This window comes from Saimiri boliviensis (assembly GCF_048565385.1).
Source record: "Saimiri boliviensis isolate mSaiBol1 chromosome 19 unlocalized genomic scaffold, mSaiBol1.pri SUPER_19_unloc_2, whole genome shotgun sequence".
In the NCBI taxonomy this organism is placed as follows: domain Eukaryota; kingdom Metazoa; phylum Chordata; class Mammalia; order Primates; family Cebidae; genus Saimiri; species Saimiri boliviensis.
In genome coordinates, this window is record NW_027412503.1 from 855,999 (window position 1) to 878,410 (window position 22,412).

The following is a 22,412-nucleotide window of genomic DNA, read 5'->3' on the forward strand; positions in this document are numbered from 1 at the left end:
AAGCCTATGGGAGGTGAAGGATGTGAAGTGATGCCCCAGGAGTGCATGAATGAATGAGTCATGGGCAGTGGCTCTGGGCTTGGCTGGCAAGTTATGAACTTGGGGAAAATAGAGTTAAAAAATTGGTATTTAGAGGAGAGAGGTACTCATAGACCTCTTACTACACACAGAATGTGTGAAGATAGTGGTTGTGTGTGGATGCTTACTAGAGGGTCTTTTGGGGATGGGGCTCCCCGTGATCAGGTTGGTGAGATGGCTTGACGGGTGATGCCACTCAGCCACACAGGGCTTGCTCATGGAGTCCCTGCACAAAGTGGCCGTGGTGGCTGGGATGGACACTGCATGGGCACAGCAATCGCATCACCACCTTGGTGACAAGGCTGACCTGGCAGCTGCCACCGTTGAGGGCCCAGCCTGCCAAAAGCAGCTGTTACTTTGGATGGAGACAAAACAGGAAATGGTAATTCTGAATAAAATAGCATTATGACAGATAAATATGCCACTAATGATATAGTAGAGGTTTAAATAATTTTGAAATGATGAACAAGATTATACCAACGGGAAGAACTTACTATCAGTAAAGAAGTTAAAATGGTTTTAAAACTTTTTTTTTCCCTTCAGGCATATCCAGGCTGTTTTGAAAATAAGTTTGACCAAATCTTCAATGAAGTTTACTGAACTTATACATAATATCCAAGAGAATAAGGAAACATAGAGAGAGCTAGAAAACTCATTATTGTTTAGGCACCAATAACACTGATTCTAAAGCCAGCTAGAGAATAGATAAGAGAAAAGTATGATAGGATAGGCACTTCTAAGCAATTAGACATAAAGATACTGAGAAAAACAGCAGTAGACGGTGTCCACCAATGAGCTATAAACAATTTAAAAATCCTGCCCAGGTTATGTATTCCAGGAATACAAGAATACTTTAACTTATCTGGAATGCATTTTACCACTTCATTAAAGAATAAAAGACAGAGACGGTCCCATTTCACCAGATGCAGATGAAATCCAACACTCCCTCTCACCTACATTTCTTCAGTTATCTCCACTTTTAAGAGCTTGTGATCATTTCTCACGTTGGCAGCATGCAGAATAAAACTGGAATGGTACACAGAAGATCAGCATGGTCCCTACACAAGGGTGACATGAAAGTTCGTGAAGCAGTCCATATTTTTAAACTCTCAACAAACTAGGTATTGAAGGAACATACCTCAAAATAATAGTAGCCACCTATGACAAACCCACAACCGATATCATACTGAATGGGCGAAAGCTGGAAGCATTTCCCTTTAACATCAGCATAAGACAAGGATGGCCTCTCTCACTGCTCCTCTTCAACATGGTGTTGGAAGTTCTGGCAGGAGCAATCAGGTCAGAGAAAGGAAGGATATTCAGATAAAAAGAGAGGAAGTCAAATTGTCTTTGCAAATGACATGATTTTGTATCTAGAAATCCTGATTGTCTCAGCAGAAAGGCTTCTTAAGCTGATAAGCAACTTCAGTAAAGTCTCAGGATACAAAAATCAATGTGCAAAAGTCACAAACATTTATATACAACAACAATACAAAAGCGGTGAGTCAAATAATAAATAAACTCCTATTCACAATTGCTACAAACAGAATAAGAGGGCCGGGTGTGGTGGCTCATGCCGGTAATTCCAGCACTTTGGGATGCTGAAGCCGACAGATCACCTGAGATCTCATTTGAGACCAGCTTGGCTAACTTGGTGAAATCCAGTTTCTCCTAAAAATGCAAAAATTAGCTGGGCATGGTGGCATGCACCTGTAATCCTGGGTACTCAGGAGGCTGAGGCAGGTTAATCGATTGAACCTGGGAGGTTGCAGTGAGCTGAGATGGTGCCATTGCACTCCAGCTTGCGGAACAAGAGCAAAACGTCATGTCAAAACAAACAAACAGACAGACAGAATAAGATGCCTGGGAATACAGCTAACAAGGGAATTGAAGGACCTCTTCAAGGAGAATGACAAATCGCTGCTCGAGGAAATGCGAGAGGACACGAACAGATGGAAAAACACTCCATGCTCATGGATAGGAAGAATCAATATCGTGAAAATGGCCACACTGCCCAAAGTAATTTATAGATTCAATGCTGTTTTCATGAAACTGACATCTCTCACAGGATTGGAAGAAACTACTTTAAAATTCATACGGAACTAAAAAGAGAGCTTGTATAGCCAAGATGATCCTAAGCAAAGAGAACAAAGCTGGAGGCATCAAGCTACTTGACTTCACATTGTACTACAAGGCCAGTAACCAAAACAGCAGGGTACTGGTACAAAAACAGACACATGGACAAATGGAACAGAACAGACAACTCAGAAATAAGACCACACATCTACAACTATGTGATCTTTGACCAACTTACCAAAACAAGCAACCGGGAAAAGATTTCTTATTTAATAAATGGTGCTGGGAGAACTGGCTAGCCATATGCAAAAAATTGAAACTGGACCCCTTCTTTACACCTTAGACAAAAATTAACTATGATGGATTAAAGACATAATTGTAAAACACAAAACTATAAAAACTCTAGAAGAAAATCTAGGCAATAGCATTCAGGACATAGGAAAAGTCAACAATTTCATGAAGGAAATGTCAAAAGCAATTGCAACAAAAGCCAAAATTAGCAAATGAGATCTAATTAAATAAAAGTGCTCCTGCACAGCAAAAGAAACTATTATCGGAGTGAACAGACAAGCTACAAAGTGAGAGAAAGGTTTTGCAATCTATCCATCTGACAATGTCTAATGTCCAGAATTTTCAAGGAACACACAAGGACATGGTCCCTACACAAGGGTGACATGCAAGTTCGTGAAGCAGTCCATATTTTTAAACTTCAAATTTTCAAGGAGGACACAAGGTTCTGTGTCCTCCAGGAAACCCAGGCTTCTGCTGGAGCTGCGAGGTGCAGGGACATCCTGAGAGAGAATGTGGAGGTTTTGCTGATCATGGACTGAGAATTCCAGGGGGTGCAGTGGGAAGATTTGTGGAGTTGGGGAGGGAGGATGATGTGGACAGAAGAGGAGTGTGCAGAGCCTCGTGGATTCAAGTGCAGAGTATGTGGGGGACCCAGCGTGACTGACACAAACAGGGAGAGGGCGTGATAAGCTCAGTCGTGGTGGGCTTGAGGAAGATGATGGTGCTGAGGCTGTGGGAGACAGGGGAGGAGGAGAAGGGGTGGCTCTCACCTGGGCTCTGTCCATGGAAGTGAGGATGGTGGAGTGGTTGGGTCTCCGTGCTGTGTGGACCTTTCTTGACCACCTGATGACAGTTTGGAGTTCCTGACACAGCGGGCTTCTTAGAGGATTGATTCTTGACCCCAAGGAAAGGAAGTGAGCTCATTCTAGGTCTCAGGGCTACCCTGATGCCTTCTTCAGGGGGTGCCACTTCTGGGTCCCCCGTGGATCCCAGCACAGGAGCCCTCTTCTGCCCTGCTGAGGGGACCAAGGCCCAGGGGAGCTGTGCTCAGATTTCATAATGCCAATATATATCTCCGCACCTTGGAATATTATGTGGACGTGGAGGTGTTTTTCCCAAATAAAAGAAAACTAAGTAAATGGGACCCTAAAAAAAAAAAAAAAAAAAAAAAACTGAGCAATGGAGAGTAGAAGAAAATTTTCCTACTTTTCAGTTTCCCTGAATGTTGGTCTCAAGGGGCTGGAGAGAGAAGTTGCAGGGAGAACAGAAACTCGGAGAGGGCTGGAGCTCCCAAGCGCTGCTCACCTCCACAAGAAAGACATGCGGGAAACGGTTAAGGCAATTTCACATCACTTTGAAATTCTGTAATATTAGGGAATTGTAGTAACTCTCTTCAGTGTAATAATAATACTGTTGTCGGAAACATGTTATTTTTTAAGAGATGACCACCAAAGTATTTAGAAATGAAGGTCATGCTGTTGGCAAGTGATTGCCTAATGTTTCAGCAAAAATCGTGGACATATAATTTATTACATACACAAAGGAAATAATTAGATCTATGGTGACAATTGTATTCTTTCCAACTTTTGGACTCTGAAATTTTTTAAATAACTTGGAGAAAAAAATTAAAGCTAATACTACATAATCACATGAGAAATGTTCACAACGTCATGTTGAATGAAAATTAAACTTCAAGACTAGCTGAGGTGACTCATATCCAATCCCAGAGCTTTTAGAGGCTGAGCTGGGAGGACCACTTTAGGCCAGGTATTTGAAAGCAGCCTGGGCAACATGGCGAGACCCCATCTCTACAACACACTAAAAAATTAATGAGCCTGGTGGCAGGTGCCTGTGGTTCTGGCTACTTGGGAAGCTGAGTGGGGGGATTGCTTCAGCCTGGGAGTTCAAGGTTACAGTGAACTGTGATCATACCACTGCAATTTAGCCTCAGTGACACAGCAAGACCATGTTTCAAGAAAAAAAAAAAGTGAGAGAAAGAAGAAAAAAAAATAGATCAGGCCTTTCAAAGCATTCAAGAGCATGTGCATGAGAATGTCAGTTGTGTGTGGATGTGTCATTGTGTCGAGAGTGTCTGAGTAAGCATGTGTGTCAATATGTGTGACAACATCTTTTTGTCTGTGGGCAATGGTGTATGAGTCTATGTGTGCATTCATTCATTCATTTATTCACTCAACAAGTATATTTAAAGTAACAGTCACTGTTCGAGGCAGCTGTGAACAATCAAAATCACTGTCCTTGTCCTCATAAAGCATGTATGCTAGAGGACAGAAAGAGTATAAGCAATTAAAATAAATACAATCATAGCTGGGCACAAATGTATGTAATCCCAGCACTTTGGGAGGCTGAAGCAGGAGGACCACTTGAGGCCAGAAGTTTGAGAACAGTTTGGGAAACATATCAAGACTCCGTTTGTACCAAAAGTAAATACAAAACTAGCCGAGTGTGATGGCACACACCTGTAGTCCCAGCTACTTGGGAGGCTGAGGTGGGAGGATCACTTGAGCCCAGGAGTTTGAGGCTATGGTGAGCCAAGATTGCACCACTGCATTCCGGCCTGGGTAACAGCACAACCCTGTCTCTCAAAACAAATAAGTAAAGAATTCTTAAATGTTAGTAAAAGGGTTGCGAACAAAAGCAAAGCAGGGTGGGGTGAGGGGGGTGGGAGATGCCAAGTGGGCAGTGCAGAGACAGGCTCCGGTGGGCATGAGGAGAACGTGGGGCGGGGGGCGGGGAAGGGAGCCCTGGAGATGAGTTTCAGGCAGGGGAGTGGCTGTGCAGAGGCTCTGAGGTATGGACACCTGGGGTGCTGGATAAACCGTGATGCCTGGGCGGGCCTCGGTCTGGCCCCACCGCACAGCCACACCTGGGTAAACTGGGCGGTCACTGGAGAGGGCCTTGCCCACGAGAGGGACTTTTCACCATGTTCTCCGCCCTCCCCACACCCCAGTTCCTCTGCCAGAAATGAGCGCGTGATCACGCCTCGGGCGCCCTTCCCGGGAAGAAGTTGCGCACGTGTCACTGCTGTCACAGGAAGCAGGAGCGCTGAAAAGGAAGAAGGAGCAGAAGAAAACGTTTCTTCTTTCCGGGTTTCTGGAGGGTGGGCCCGGAGGGCTGGAGAGGGGATGAGGAGACAGAAACCTCAGGGGCGGCTCCAGAGCTTCCCGCTCCTCCCGCGGGTGGGGTCCCCGGCTGCCAGAGGCGGCTTCACCCCGCCGATACCCAGCCCGGCTCCGGGTCTCTGCCTGACTCACCCCCGCTCCTCCCTCCGCTGCTCCGCAGAATCCGAGCGCGGCCCGCGGCCGTGCGGGTGGGGGAGCTGCTGCGCAGAAACGGGGCTACACGGAGAGGGGCCGCTCGGTGCCAGGCGCGGCTGGGGGCGCCCAGGGGAAGGACCCGGCTTTGTGGCCGAGGCCAAGGCCGTGGCTGCAGGCTGCATGCTCTGTTTTCTCAGCCGCTCCGAGGACTCTCGCCCACGGCAGCACCGAGGCTGTTCTTCACGGACCACCCAGTCCAACCGCTTATCCATTGAGAACTGCGCACATAGGTCAGTTTTTGATACGAATTGCAGCAGGAAAAAACCTGGATGCACAGTTTGAAAATGATGAACGAATGACACCCTTGGAACAGCCCTGATGATCTGGGGTTCAGTGGAAAAGGAACAGGACAAACTTCACGAAGAAATAAGAGAATTTAATCGAAATTCAGGCTATCGCTGTTTGTATGGAAAATGGCAACTTTAAAGAAGCAGAAGTCTTTGAAAGAATATTTGGTGGGCTGGGCGCGGTGGCTCACGCCTGTAATCCTAGCACTTTGGGAGGCCGAGGCGGGTGGATCACGAGGTCAAGAGATCGAGACCATCCTGGTCAACATGGTGAAACCCTGTCTCTACTAAAAATACAAAAAAAAAAAAAAAAAAAAAAAAAAAAAAAAAAAAAAAAATTAGCTGGGCATGGTGGCACGTGCCTGTAATCCCAGCTACTCAGGAGGCTGAGGCAGGAGAATTGCCTGAACCCAGGAGGCGGAGGTTGTGGTGAGCCGAGATCGCGCCATTGCACTCCAGCCTGGGTAACAAGAGCGAAACTCCGTCTCAAAAAAAAAAAAATAAATAAATAAAATAAAAAAATAAAAAATTCGGTGATCCAAATTCTTATATGTCTTTAAAAAGGAAATTGCTTATGATAATCTCTCAGAAAGATACATTTCATTCCATGGAGTAAATGAAGAGTTATGTGAATTATGTACTAAGTGAAAAATCATCCACCTTTCTAATGAAGGCAGCCGCAAAAGAATAGAAAGTAAAAGAGCAAGAACAATAACTTCTCAAGAGAAACCCAATGGTAATGATGCTGAAATGGAAACCGAAGCTAATTTGGATACAAGGAAAAGGTCTCACAAGAATCTTTGCTTATCTAAGTTGAAACATGGAACCCAACAACAAGACCTTAATAAGAAAGAAAGAAGAGTAGGAACTCTTCAAAGTGCAAGAAAGAAAAAAGAAAGCAGAAGAGCCAATGAAAGTACGATACCTGTTTCAAAGGGTCAGCTGGTGACTCCTGAAAAGCACTGAGCTAGAAAAAGACAGATGTGGCTTTGGGAAGAAGACAAGAATTTGAGCTCTGGAGTGAGGAAATTTCGAGAGGGTAACATCGAAAGTACTGTTGCAGTATAAATTCAACAACCTGACAAATGTCATGTTAAAAGGCACAATGAAGAAACTAAAATGGATTTGCTCAGACAGTGAAGACTGATTGTGTTTGTAAAAGCTTGGTGAAAGGACAATTAAGTATTTTGGTTGCTACGTTTTGTTTGAAACTTGCATCATTGATGTATTTTAAAACTTTACATTGTTACAGTATTTTTCTGTGACCATCAATTAATATGAGGGTTTGTACTATAAGAGTTAAAGTATATGCTATCGTATTCTTTAAGAACTTTATTTTGATAAACTGTAAATTTGTTGAAGCCTGCTACATTAGCATTCCCACGCACAAATCCTGTTCCAATGAAAAAATTAAAAGCTGATATAAAAAAATTTAATTAACCTATTTTGTATCTGTAGGCTGACCTCAACCCTGTAACGTAACCCATTAAAATGAATTTGCTAGATGATTGAATAACAATAGTCCTTTGGTATGAGATAATGACTTGGTTTATGGCCTTAATATGCTACTTAATTACTTAAGACATGTATTAATAGAATGATAAATGTACAAAGTAACCTATAAGCATGACATTCGTTTGCTTTCAATGGTTTCATGTAAAGAAAAAAAAACTTGAACACAGTAATACCCAAGGACACAAGTGAACAATAGACACTGGGAAGGGAGGGTGGGAGTGAGAGCTGAAAACTGCCTACCGGGTGCTCTGCTCACTACCTGGGCAATGGATCATCTGTGCCCCACACCTCAGCAGTGCAGTGTACCTAGCTAACAAGCCTGCCATGTGCTCCCTGAATCTAAAATAAAAATAAATTTTATTATTACCCATGGAACTAAATCTGTTCTATTAGCAAGAGTCATTTTGCGTCTCACTTGGAAACAATTTGACTTTTGTTCCAGTGTTTAAACTTTGACAAAAATGGTTTTGAATAGATCTGTATAGCCTGATGCCATAAACATAATATAACCTGATGCCATAAATATAAGATTCTCTGATACATTCATTTAACATATCAATATCGGGCCAAAAATAATATTGTGTAAAGTTTAAATAGCTATTGACTATGAGCACCTTGACGTCTATGATAGGTAATAAACAAGGCCATACATACCTTGCTAAGCAGTTTTGGTTTTTCACTAACATTGCATTTTTTAAAGATTTAAACTCACAGAATTATTGAGCATATTGACTTGTGTGCTTTATTTAGCAAGTGAGTAAAAATATTGGAATAATAAAGCATTTGCATAAAAATCAAATGGTAGTGTGTTGTAATCTGTATTTTACTTCCTATTAAGGTTTTATACGTGACTTTCCCATGGTTCCTGAATTTGTTATCTTATTATATACTATATATAATCAGAAACATGGATAATTTTTTAAAAGAAGAATCTGACAGCTGCGCGGCGACGCCCCGCTGTGGCCACAGGGCTGAGAACGGTGGCCCTTAGCTCCATCCTCACCTGCTCAGCCGAGACCTCCCCTGGGTCTCCCTGGGCTCCCGGCAGCAGGAAAGGCGTCTGAACACAAGAGGGCGCCCCTACCCCATGTCACGGTTGGGATCGGCCGCGTCTGTGTGGTTCTATTCATGGGCTTTTTATTCTATTCCATTGATTTAAGCCTATTTTATAACAATGTCGCACTGCTTTTTATTACTAGAGGTTTATAGTAAATCTTGAAATTACTCAATATGCATCCTCCAAATTCCTTCTTTTTAAAATTATTTCAGCTATTCGAACTTATTTATATTTTCATAGAAATGGTAGCTTCAGCTTGCCAATTTCTTTTAACATTTCCTTTAAAGCTCACTGGTGTCTTAATTGAAAATGCACTTAATTTAATAGCTCAGTCTTGGAGAAGTAATAACACTGGATATTCCACTTCTTGAATACGCAATTTCTCTGCTAATTTTGATCTTCTTTACTTTCTGTCGGTAGTGCTTGTAGACTTTAGTGTAGAAATTATACACACTATTAAAAAATTGATACCTGAACATGGTATTACTTTGTTAATTTTTATTTTGAGACAGAGATTTGCTCTGGTTGCCCAGGTAGAATGCAATGACGTGATGTTGGCTCACTGCAACCTCTGCCTCCTGGGTTCAAAAGATCTCCTGCCTCAACCTCCTGAGTACATGGGATTGCAGGCTTCCACCACCATGCCCGACTAATTTTGTATTTTTAGTAGAGAGAGGATTTCGCCATGTTGGCCAGGCTGGTCTGGAACTCCTGACCTCAAGTGACCCACCCACCTTGGCCTCCCAAAATGCTGGGATTACAGGAGTGAGCCTCTGCACCCGGCCTGTTTTTTATTGTATTAATTGAGTTGTGTTATTTAATTTGCAGTTTATTTGAATCAAACACTTCCCCATAAACCAATCTGGAGTGACATATTTTTTTAAAATTTGTATTTGAATTTATTAACTTCTTGCACTGAATTTTTGGTCTTTGTTCAAGAGAAATAATTGTTCTTGGTTCTTTTTTCTTCTAATTTTGTTGTCTGCATTTTCTTTTTTTAATCTGAGTAATGTTGGCCTCATAAATCCAGTTGAAAAGAGTTGCCTCCTTTAATTTCTAAAAAGGTGTGTGTAAAATTGATGCTATTTTCAACTGTGTGTTTCATATAATTCATCAGCAAAGCCTTCTGGACCTTCTGTATTCTCTATGGGAAGGATTTCAATTACAAATTCAATTTCTACAATTTATATATGGCTGGTCACATTTTCTATTTCTTCTTAGATCAGTTTTCATGAATTTTCTCTCTCAAGGAAATTGTTCATTTGGATGTCAAGCTTATTGGCATAAAATTATTAATATTCCTTTTCTTGACCTGAAGGTCACAGTGGTCTGATGTTCTTTTATTCCTGTTATTGTTAATTTGTATCTTTTTGTCTTGATCAATCTAGTTAGGGTTTTATAAAATTTACTGATTATTTTCCCGTACAAGCAAGTTTGGGATTTGTTAATTTTATTTATCTTTCTAAGTAATTGACTTCAGTTTCATTATTATTTCCTTCCTCTGCATGTTCCTTTTCATTTCTTATGGCAGAAGCTAAGTTACTAATTTGACATCTTCTTCTTTTCTAATAGAGGTACTTAAAAATGTCATTTTTTTCTCTATTATTTCAGCTGCACCCCATAGATTCTGATTTATTTTACTTTAATATCCTTCAGTTTAGAGGATTTCCTAATTTCTCTTGTGATTTCTACTTTGACAAAATTGTTATTTAGAGTTTTGATGTTTAATTTCTAAATACTTGTTATTTTTACAATCATGTATCTTAGTCCATTTCGGCTGTTGTAACAGAATACCACAGTCTGTGTGGATTATAAACAAAAGAAATCTATTTCTCACAATTCCAGAGCCTGGGAAGTCCAAGGTCAAGACAATAGTGGAATGAGTGTGTGATTCAGGTGTTTCCAGATTCACAAATGGTGTCTTTTCTCAGTGTTCTTACATGGTGGAAGGGGCAAAGGACCTGAATGAAGTCCCTTTTATAAGAACAGTAACCTAATTAATAAGGGATCTGCCCTCATGACTTAATCACCTCTTAAAGGCGCCACCTCCAAACACCAACACATTAGGGATTAGGTTTCAATATATGAACTTAGGGAATGACCAAAACATTCAGTCCACAGGATCACCTTATTGCTACCAATTTCTAATGCGTTTTCATATGGTCTGAAAATACGTCTTGTATGATTTCAACATTTTCAAATGTATTGTTTGATGGCCTGAGATATAGTTTCTCTTGGTAAATGTATAATTTACACTTGAGACAATATATATTTTTTCACTGATGTTCATATGTATTTATATACATAAAGTCTGTGTGGTTAATGTTTTTGTTTTTCTAGTTCTTTGTTGGAATTTTCTATAGTTTTTAAATTTATTGCTAAAGTTTTAACATATCTAATCATGCTCATAGAATTCTCCATTTCTCTCTGTAATTTTATCCATTTTTTTGTGAACTCTGAAGTTAAGCTATTGGGCGGATTTCTGATTGCATGTCTTTTTGTTGGATTGATGCTTTCGTTATTGTGAAATGTCTCTCTCTCTCTTTTTTTAATCTCTGGTAATACATTTCATTTGGAAATCTCTTCTTTACTGGTAGTAATATAACCGGTAGCAATATAATGCTTTCAACCCCCTTAGGCTTACTGTTCACGTGACATTGCTTCTTCCGTCAATTTTCATTTAACTTAGACCTACGTGTGCAGGCGTTAGTCTGTTTTCACACTGCTAATGTTGTAACCAAGCGAGTTGTAAGGAAAGTGCCACACTCTGAGATAGAATCAGGAGTTCTTTGTTGCCAGTGACCAAGAGACAGCTAACGCTCAAAATTCTCTTGGCCCGGAAGAAGGGGCTTGATTCCTTTTTACACTTTGCTTAGAGAAAGGGGGTAATCACCCCCTTGCATTTTGTAAGTCCAGGAATATTTAAGTTGGATTTAGAATTGGAATGATAGAAGATCCAGTCACAGACGCCATCGATTCTTTGATTTTTGTCTTTTGGATTCCTCGTTTTTCCTGATTATCCACTCACAAGTTGACTCAGCTGGGAACCTGACCATGAATGTAGAGCTTTCTGGCTGGGCTCCGCCCCTCATCGGGAAGACCAGGTGAAAAGGTAAAGAAACAAACAAAAACCTGAATTCTCCCTTGGCAGTGTGGGTCATATCCACTGTCTGGGATTTAAAATGCCTCTTCATGTGCAAGGCGAGGTGGTCTGACCTGGAAAATGCTCGGTGGCGTTTCTGGCACCGGAACGGGCGTTGCCCAGTGTGTTTACCGTAGTGCCTGGTCAGTTCATCTGAGCAGACGAATTTCCGTCCACAGCCCTGGCAGTCACCGTGGTAAGGTTTCTCACCTGTGTGGGTTCGCAGGTGTGCCTTGGGATGGGAACTCTTTGTGTGGGTGGCCGTGCTTTTCTGGGACACGATCGTCTTCCCCTGTTTGGCCTGGGCTCCTCGGCAGGCAGGAACCCGGCGGCTTGAGCTCTTGGTCATGGAGCGGCGGACTTGCGGCTGAGTCTGGTCAGGCAGGAAGGATGGGTAATCGGCCCCGGGTGGGGACGGAAGCCGGGGAAGTGGCAGGGCAGGGTGACAGTCCCTGCTGCTCAGCAGTTCCTCAGGTCCCAGGGGTCCGACTCTGCCGCCCCAGGGGGACGTCGTGTGCAGCCCGCCGTGGCCATGGCTGGGAGGGGTCCAGCGCCTGAGTGGGTGCACGAGGAGGCTCCTCCTGCTTGATCTTGGGGTACGGGCGCTGCGGGCCGCCGTTGTGGGGGCCGCCACCACCACCACCAGGTGGCTGCTGTCAGGGCCGTCTTCGCTGCCGCTGATGACAACTGGCTGTGTACTCGCTGCCCGGGGGCGCTGAGTGACGCCTTCAGCACGAACTTGCCAGTCACCCCAACAGCTGGCAGCTGCAGCTGCAGCGGTGGAGTGGACCCCGGCTCCAACTGCGGCTGCAGCAGGTCCGCCGCAGAGCCGCCAGAGGGGCTCATGTTGTGGACGTCCTCCAGGTCGAAGGAAGCCGTCGGAGGGGGAGCGGACTTTCTGCCACAGAGGAGGCCTCCGCCCGTGGGGTCCCCACGCCTGGGTCGCCCCGCCGGCATCGGACAGCCGAAGCTGCAGGTGGAGGGTGCGCTGGCAGGGCCGCTGCTCGACGGGAACGACGAGGAAGACGCGGATGCTGACAAGGGCACAGTGGCGGCCACCAACTGTTGATGGACAGGGAATTGGAGAGGACAAGGCCCAGGTCCAGGAGGCCGCTGAGCTCCTCGGTCTCTCTCCGGGGCAGGGGGGCCAGGTTGCTACCGCCGCAAGCTGCAGGGATTCCGGCAGGTCTGTGGCCACCGTCGCCACCACTAGGTCCCGGCGTGGCCAGGAAGCACTGGGGGAAGTCCTGCATGTGGCAGAGCTCCTCCTGCCAGCGGCTAATAGGGTTATTTGGAGCACCTGCTTAACACAGTGTCCTCTCCCTTCCCGCCCGGCCAGACGCCAACGTGGAGAAAGGTGGGAGCAGCGCCTCGCTGACAGCCCTGTCAGACTCGCCAGGTGGCTGCCTCATGAATGTGAGGGCCCAGAAGGTCCTCGGGAGCCCGAAGCATCTGGGGCACCTGAGCCCCAAAGTCAACGAAGAGAAGACTTAGAAACGAAGCCAAAACCCAAACCCCCAAGTTGCCTGACGTCCCTCTTCTTTAGATTAAATATAAATTAGAGTCATCCTTTTTAAAAAGTTTCTTTGTTTACAAAGTTCTTAGAAAAGTAGACAATCTTATAAAAATAGACAATCAGCAAGGCAAGAAAGTAGGCCCGGTGGCCGGGCTGCCCTGTCTTCCACTCACCAGCGTCCTCCACCACTATCATGGTCACCTGGGTTGCTGCCGTGGGCGCAGGGGCTGTGGCCAGGGCAGTGGGCAGGAGGTGCTACTCGGTGAGGCTGCCACGGCGGAGAACTGGTGGGTGCTGCAGGGCACGGAGTCTGGGGAGCTGGAGTCTGGATGCACGGAGTCTGGGTGCGCAGAGGCCACAGGCGCGGGTCATGGGCCTGTGGGTGGGGAGGGGACCGGAGGGGCGGCGAGGTCACTCGGCGGCTCCTGGTGCCTCCGCTGCCTGCCACGGCCTCTGCTCCCCACGCGCCCGCTCCTTCTCTCTGGGAAACTTGGAAAAACTCTTAATATGTGCAGATTCCTTAGGCTTTCTTGATTCTTTCCGGGCCTTAACGTAGATTTAGAGAATTATAAATTCTTGCAACAGAAAATCTGCATTAAAAAAGTCTTCCCCGGTGATCTTTAGGCAACTCATCTACAGACAGGTTCTTAGACACCCTGGCAAGTTTCAATATTGAAAATTGTTTCCTCTTCCCTCAAAGCAATGACAGGGCAGGTGGCCAATGGACGGGGACCGGAAACCGAGGCTGCCCCCGAGGGCGCGTCTAAGGCAGAAGACAAGGACCGCATCCGAAAGCACGTCCCGTCCCGTGGAGCTGCAGCATTTCAGATCAATACTGCAAATACCCCCGAACTGCCAAGGAACACGGCCCAGGCACCCTCTGAGGAGGCATTCTCACTTTTAATTCCTCTGTTCTTCATCTTCTGCTCTGTTGGAACCCACAACCTTTGAGTGGATCTCTCCCGTTCTGGGAGCGCAGCTGTTCCTGGGACTCGGCTCCAGCTGCTGCCCACTCTGCCCTAACCCGGCTGTGCGGTGGAGGTGGCGGCCCCTTTAAGGCCCCGCTGCGCCTGCGCCTGGGGCTCTCGGAGGCGGGGCCGGGGCGGAGGACCAAGCGGCCGCAGGGGGGCGGTGGGCGGTGGCTGAGACAGCGGCGGTGCCGGAGGGGAGGGGCGGGGAAGGGCGTGGTGGGGCGGGGCGGGGCGGAGTGGGGGCGGGGGAGGGGCGGGGAGGGGGCGGTGGCGGGGGAGGGGCTGGGGAGGGGAAGGGCAGGGGAGGGGAGGGGCGGGGCGGGGGGAGGAGAGGAGCGCGGTGGGGGCGGTGACGGGGGAGGGGCTGGGGCGGGGAAGGGCGGGGAGAGGTGGGCGGGGAAGGGAAGGGGAGGGGAGGGATCGGGAGGGGAGGGATCGGGAGGGGAGGGGAGGGGAGGGCTGGGGAGGGGAGCGGAGGGGAGGGGAGGGCTGGGGAGGAGGGGACTGTGGAGGGGAGGGGAGGGGAGGGGAGGGCTGGGGAGGGCTGGGGAGGGGAGGGGAGGGCTGGGGAGGGGAGTGCAGGGGAGTGGCTGGGCGGGGAGGGGAGGAGCGCGGTGGGGGCGGTGGCGGGGGAGGGGTTGGGGCGGGAAAGGGCAGGGGAGGGGAGGGCTTGGGAGGGGAGGGGAGGGCTGGGGAGGGCTGGGGAGGGCTGGGGTGGGCTGGGGAGGGGAGGGGAGGGGAGGGCTGGGGAGGGGAGGGGAGGGGAGGGAAGGGCTGGGGAGGGGAGCGGAGGGGAGGGGAGGGCTGGGGAGGGGAGGGGAGCGGAGGGGAGGGGAGGGCTGGGGAGGGGAGGGGAGGGCTGGGGAGGGGAGGGGAGGGGAGGGGAGGGCTGGGGAGGGGAGGGGAGGGGGGGGCTGGGGAGGGGAGGGGAGGGGAGGGCTGGGGAGGGGAGGGGAGGGGAGGGCTGGGGAGGGGAGGGGAGGGGAGGGCTGGGGAGGGGAGGGGAGGGGAGGGCTGGGGAGGGGAGGGTGGCGCCGCCGCTGGGAGCCGCTCAGTGAGTGCGGCGCTTCTGGAAACGCAGGACAGGCGGGCGGGCTGCGGAGGGCGGAGGCGCGGGGCGTGGCGGCCGCCATGCCTGTGGGAAGTGAAGGTTTGCCGGGAAGTCCACCAGCGTTTGTGAGGTGAGGGCGCCGCGCCAGGCCGCGGGCGGGGAGTTCGGGACCCCGGCGCGCAGCTGGGTTGACGCGCGCGGGGGCCTCCGCAGCGTTTGCTGGGCGAGCCGGCCGGGGCGGCCGCCGGGCTGGAGTCCCAGCGCCGGGTTCCTCTCCCCGCGGCCGCCGCAGCCCTCCTCTCGGGGCGCCGGGAGGAATCCCGCTGGCGGGAGCGGGTCTTTGGGGCTTCTCAGATGATCTCACCGGGCGTCCTTTCACCGAAGCTCAGCAAGACTTTTGGAGTGGTGTCCTCGCTTTCCTTTTTTTTTTTTTTTTGCTGGTAAAGCTGCTTTCCACAGGAAGTCTTTTCTTGAAGTGCTGTCATTTTTTTGGGGTACAGTGTTGTTCACCCGAAGGAATGACTCCCAGTGCTCCAGGACGTTAAAGTGATCTGCTGGTCGTTTCAAAGCTTTGTTCTGAGCTGATACGCGTTAGTAGCTTTCTTTTGTTGTTAAATTTTATTGGTAAAATTTCACCTGTGAACCAGCAGCTCGGTTTTCTGTTCTAAAATGCTAGCTTTAAGATTTCTGAGACCTTTGTGTCAAAGAAGTCTTTGAAAAGTTACAGAAGTCTGTGGAAGAAGTTGACAATTTGAGATGTGCAGGTGGTCGGGGGGCAGTGGATCACACGTGTAATCCCAGCGCTTTGGAAGGCCAAGGTGGGCAGACCACTGGAGCCCAGGAGTTCCAGACCAGCCTGGGCAACATGGCAAAACCCCATCTCTACTGAAAATACAAAAATTAGCTGTCTGTGGTGGTGTGTCCCTAGCTACCTGGGAGGCTGAGATGGGAGGATCTATCAGAGCCTGGGAGGCTGAGATTACAGTGAGTAGTGATCTTGCCAGTGCACGCAGGCCTGGATGGCAGAGGGAGAACCTAAAAAAAAAAAAAAAGTCCAGGTAATAAATTTATACTAAGTAAAATTCACCACAGATGAAGAAATAGAACATTGCTAGATTGGGGTATATATGTAAGAGTCACATTGTTGGTTTTAGAGGTATCAGATATTGTTGAACATTTTCCCAAAGTGGTTGTAAAACTTATCAGGGAATATTCTGCTTATCCCACATCCTTGCTGATGCTTGTCAGTTGAAAGTTATTTTGCCATTGGAGTAGAGGTGCAGTAATGTATCAGTGTGGTTTCATTTTGCCTTTTCCTGGTATTGAGGTTGAGTATTTTTTACTGCCATTTATATGTCCTCTTTTGTGAAGTGCCTGTTAAATCTCTGTATCCTGTTTTCAGGATATGCTTGTTTTTCTGTTGATTTGTAACACTTTATTCTGGTTATGTGTCCTTTGTAGGATATATACGTATTGCATTTCTCTTTTTTCAAACTGTAGCTTGCCTTTTCACTCTTTTAATGGTGTTTTTAAATGAATGGAGATTCTCTATTTTTTTTTTTTTCTTTTTTAGACAGGATCTCACTCTGTGGTCCAGGCTGGAGTGCAATGGCACAATTACAGCTCATTGCAATCTCGACCTCCCAAGGCTCTGGTGATCCTCCTGCCTGAGCCCCCAAGTAGCTGGGATCTGCAGGGGAGCACCATTATGCTCAGCTCTTTTTGTATTTTTAGTAGAGATGGGGTTTTAACATGTTACATAGGCTGGTCTGGAATTCCTGGGATCAAGTGATACACCTGCCTTGGCCTCCCAAAGTGTAGGGATTACAGGCATGAGCCAGTGTACCCAGCCTGAGTTTCTTAATTTTAATGAAATTATACTTGATCAATCTTTTCCTTTATGGTGACTGCTTTTTGTGTCCTGTTAATCAATGCCTAACCTAAGAATATGAACACATTTTTTTCTGTGTTAACCTCATAGCAATTTTATTTTAGTTTATGTTTTGTTTTTTTTTTTTCAGACAGACTTTCACTCTATTTCCCAGGCTAGAGTGTGGTGGCATAATCTCAGCTCACTGCAACTTTCACCTCCTGGGTCAAGCGATCCTCCCACCTTAGCCTCTTGAGTACCTGAGACCATAGGCATGTGCTACCATGCCTGGCTAATTTTTTTTTTTTTTTTTTTTTTTTTTTTTTTTTGGTAGAGATGGGCATTCAACATTTTCCCAGGTTAGTCTCAAACTCTTGGGCTCAAGTACTCTGCCCACTTCAGCCTCCCACAGTGCTGGGATTACAGGTGTGAGCCACCCCACCCAGCCATGATTCACTTTTTACTCTACTAAAAAATAGCCATCTCTACTAAAAATACATGGATGTGACTGTTTAATGTAGCACCATATATTGACCGGAACATCCTTGTCCTTCTGGACTGTGTGGCACTTTTTTTCATAAATCAGATGGCTGTATGATCATCTGATTTATGAAATCAGTGTGGGTCTGTTTCTGGACCAACCTGAGCAACATAGTGAGATCCCATCGCTACAAAAAATCATAAATAAAGATGTAAAATGTTTTTAAGTGGGTAGAGAAGATGGAGTCATAGGTGATAATTTATAAATGATTGTCAGTTTTTGGCTACATACAGGTGTTGGTAAGTCAGATCTGTTGGGAGTTTAGGCAACATGTATTAAGAGAATTATGTGTTCAGAATGATTGCTAGATGTTCACTGACTTCAATTAGATGTTATTTGAGACTCACAGAGCTACAGGTTTTATTATTTTATTTATTTATTTATCTTTTAAAAAATTTTACCATCTTCCTGTCAAGGCAGTAACTCTATACTTAATTGTTCTTAAGTATACCTAATTACCAGGAAAATTTTATGGATCATATCTAATTGTTAAGCCATTAAAGGACTGACGTGATGTAATGTAGACAATAGTATTCTACGTAATAGTTTCAGGACTACATCAATGAAATTGTTTCTTTTTCTTCTTCTTCTTCTTCTTCCTCTTCTTTTCTTCTCCTCCTTCTCCTCCTTCTCCTCCTTCTTCTTCTTTCTTCTTTCTTCTTTCTTCTTCTTTCTTCTCCTTCTCCTTCTCCTTCTCCTTCTTCTTCTTCTTCTTCTTCTTCCTCTTTTCTTCTTTCTTCCTTCTTTTTTCTCCTGCATATAGTTTGAACATATCTTCTTCTCTTTGCTTTCTTGAGACAAGGTTTCGCTCTGTCGCCCATGCTGGAGTGCAGTGGTGCAGTGGTATGATCATGACTCATTGCCGTTTTGACCTCTCAGGCTCTAGCAGTCCTCCTACCTCAGCCTTCTTAGTAGCTGCTGGCATGCACCACCATGCCAGGCTCAGTTTTTATTTTTTGTATACAGGGTCTTCCTATGGTGCCCAGACTGTTTTCAAACTCCTGGGCTCAAATGATCCTCCCACCTTGGCATCCCAAAGTGTTGGTATTACAGGTGTGAGCCATCACTCCTGGCCATTTTAGTTTTAATAATTTTATATTTTTCTAATTTAAAATATTTATTATTTATGAATGTAATATTGTTATGATTATTTTGTGTTTAATCTCATTTTCAAAATAAGCTTGTGGAAATTAGAGATCTTGTTTCTTATTTACTACTGTATTCTCAGTGCCTGACCTTGCCTGGTATGAAACAGATATTCAATAAATAGTTGTTAAAAGAATGAATGAACCACATTCAACAATTCTCTAAGTATCACAGCTTTCACTGTCTAACAAATAAAATAGCTTGTATAGAATAGAGTCACAGTTAACCTGCCATAAAAGGAAATGTCAATGAAAATAGACCTTTGTATGTGTAGCTGCTAAGATTTTGGGGCTTTTGTTACTGCAACATAAATTAGCAAAGCTCAGTGAGACTGCAGATAGAATATACATATATAAATAGACCAGATAGACCAGTGGATGAGATTCCAAAGATAGTTCAATCATCATTAACTAACCACACCCACACTCTCTTAATTTCCTAACGGAAAGAATGGAATTCCTGTTCACTAAGATCTGCCCCAAATATTACTTATTTTGTGAAAACTTCTCTGGCTACTCAGGAATCTCCCTGCTTCAGCCTCCCGAGTAGCTGAGATTGCACGTGTGCACCACCATGCTTGGCTAACTTTTTATTTTCAGAGACAGGGTCTTACTATGTTGCCCAGGCTGGTCAGGACTGTTGATTGCATATGACAAAAACCCAGCCAATTCTAGTTCCTCACCGCCTTTCAATCTGCTCCTTTCTCAGTCTTCCCAGTCTCAACAAATGGCAGTTCCATCCTTCAAGTTCCCCAAGCCCCAAATCTTAATGTTAACCTTGCTTTCTCTCTTTTATGTCATAGCTCGTATGAAGGCCAATCATGTTCAGACCCAGGCGGAGGTTCCTGCTGACCCAGGCTCTCACCAGCACATTGTCCTTTACTGTCCTCCTGAGGGTGTCTGGAGCTTCAGTGCTGTGTGCTTTCGGCCTCCATGCTGGGGCGCCACTGACTCCTGCTGTCCAGGGCTTCCAGTGGACTCTCCGAGGCACTGATGTAGAATCTTCCCCATTCGGTTCACCAAGAGCAGCCTCATGTGGTGTGGGCTGACATGAAGAGCTGCCAGATCTAACAGGTAAAAATCACGAGGCACTGCCAGCTGGATGGGGTCAGAGAGTCCTCTCTCCATTACGATTCAGATGAGAAGGGAAGATTCCATAGGCCCTAAACATTGCAGCATGACCCGCATGTGCCACCCACGAGCTGCAGTGCGTGGTCAGGTGGAAGTTATTTGACTTCAGGAGAGGACAGTGTTCTCTTCAGGCCTTTTCCTCAGTGGCTGGATCTGCGTCCCTCTCCTCTCTCTTCCCCTCTCATCCCCCAGTCTCCATCCCCATCTCTCTCTCTGTTTCCACCTTGCTGTTCCCTTTCACCTGCTTTTACCTCTTCCACTTTCGTGATTCCCCCCTCCCTGTCCACCACATTTCCCAGGCTAAGGCTCCTGAACTGTCCTGTGTGGGGAGATGTGTCTGGATTTAGGTGGTGCCCTCTAGATGTGTCCAGGATGGGGAAACATGGCTCAGCTGCCAGTATAATGGTTTCAGAGAGTGGCCACTTTTGAAGGCCTTTCACATTTCCCATTCTTGAATTGTGTAGGACTTAAAATTGATGGGCCACAGTAGAATTCTTGGTTCCTCATGACCTTGTGGTGGTCACCTTCTTTCACTGAGCATTCACATGGTGGCTATTAGGTGCCAGGCCCTGCTCTGGGCTAGGGGCACCATAATGAGTAAATGTCAGATCACTACCCCATGGAACCCACCACTGCAGGCATAGAGAGGAGAAAGAAAGGGGCGTGGCCTGTTTGTGTTCTTTTCACGTGGTCACCTGCCAGTTCCTGGGTGAGTGGGAGCCAGTGCAAGGAGAGAAGCCCAGTGAGAAAGGCAAAGGGATGATGTCAGACCCAGGAGCTGAGGCTCACATTCCCCTGCAGCTGGGCAGCTTCTGGAGTGGACAAGGAGCAGCAGGGAACATTGTGGCCTGGTGTTCTGGGGTTCACTGTCTCATCTCATTCCTGTGGGTGCCAGAACTTGTCCAAAGGGAAGACTCAGTGTCTCTAACAACAGCAAGGCGGAGACAGAAAGTGTTTCAGAGAAGCAGGAATGATTGTCTGCCATGGAAACAGTATATGGATTTATAGTATATAAATTTATAGTATATAGTGTGTCTCTCTAATAACTAGTTAGCGTGTTCCTGTTAATTGAAAATATCGGTGGTGTAAGTTTCCTTGGATCTCCTCATCTTCATGTAAGTTTATCTGTTCCCCTATCCCTCCCTTCTTTCCTTCTTTTCCTTCCTTCCTGGGTTTTCTGATCAGGGTCATGTGAGGCTAAAATCCAGAAATGGGCTAGCTATGCTTTTTCTTTAGAGCTCAAGCTTTTATTCCAAGTTCACTGCAGATATTGGAAAATGTTTCTATTCTTGTTTGTGGGGGACTGAGGGCCCTTTTTCTGTGCTGGCTGTCAGCCAGGAGATACTCTGACTTCAGATGCCACCTGCTTTCCTCTTTACCTGTCTTTTTATCTTTCAGCCAATCACAACTCATGGAGTCCTTCTCAAGCTCCTTCCTTCTCTGACTTCATCTTCTCCAACCAGCCACAGAAAGCTCTGTCATGTATGGAGTGATGTGATTCAATCCACTTCATGCAGGTAACCTCATCATCTTCAGGTCATGTAACTGTCACATAAAAACATAATCACAGGAGTGGTGTCTCATCACCTTAACAGGCTTCAGAGACAAGGGTATGGGGATGTTTGGGGACCATTTCAGAAATTCCATCTACCACAGTTGGACACTCACATTCCCCCATCTGCAAAATACATTCATCCTCTCCTCTAAAGTTTCCAAATTTCATGTCATTAAAGCATTAGTTCAACATGAAAAATGTCACATAGGCCACATCAGATCCAAAGTTTAAAATCTTATCTAAAACATCCACACCAGGTGTCAATGAGGCTTCTGAGGGTGTCCATTAAGTACAGATTATTGACATAATTGCCTTACCTCTGACGACCTGTGAAACTGAACAAACTGCTTATCTGCTCCTAATGTGGAATGGCGGGACAGGCACAGAATAACAATTACAGTGATTCTAGTTCAAAAAGAAGGAACATGGAAGGGAGAAAAAAGTCACCAATCCAAAATAGTTTGGAAATGGAGCTGGGCAAAATCCAGCAGGAGGTACTTAAGTAGGATCCACAGCCTGAGACTGACCCTCCATCCTGTGGGACTTTGCTTCTGGGATCTTTGCTCTGCATTTCTTGAAACCATTATTGTCTATCTTATTTCCCCCTACTCCTTTGGTTCTTCCCCTTTCTCCTCATGGCAGCATCCTCTGCTTAATCCTTGGTCCATCGCCCCCAGCAGAATTGGTCAGATAGTGCCCGTGTCACGGTCCTGACTGTCTCCACGAGGGGCTGTCCTTGTGAGCCCGTGCTCCTCTGAGATCGTCTTCACTGTCCTAACCTCTCTCAGTCATGATTGCTTTCAGCTGATCTGGCTAGCTCAGGAGAAAACCTAAGACTATGGAGTCCCAGA

General features: G+C 46.2%; 1 long non-coding RNA gene, 1 other non-coding gene and 2 pseudogenes across 2 annotated transcripts; 3 read left to right on the forward strand and 1 right to left on the reverse strand.

The window, feature by feature from the left end:
- The first annotated feature begins 1,074 nt into the window (after positions 1–1,074).
- LOC141583296 (U6 spliceosomal RNA) lies at positions 1,075–1,181 on the forward strand. Its single transcript, XR_012515974.1, has one exon. It is a non-coding gene; the product is annotated as a U6 spliceosomal RNA (small nuclear RNA).
- Positions 1,182–5,588: 4,407 nt separating this feature from the next.
- LOC141583253 (telomeric repeat-binding factor 1 pseudogene) lies at positions 5,589–7,690 on the forward strand (annotated as a pseudogene).
- A 3,500-nt stretch (positions 7,691–11,190) lies between these two features.
- LOC141583269 (Krueppel-like factor 4 pseudogene) lies at positions 11,191–13,307 on the reverse strand (annotated as a pseudogene).
- A 1,981-nt stretch (positions 13,308–15,288) lies between these two features.
- On the forward strand, positions 15,289–22,358 carry LOC141583260 (uncharacterized). Its single transcript, XR_012515946.1, has 3 exons — positions 15,289–15,449; positions 19,679–19,949; positions 21,405–22,358. It is a non-coding gene; the product is annotated as an uncharacterized LOC141583260 (long non-coding RNA).
- Positions 22,359–22,412: the final 54 nt, after the last annotated feature.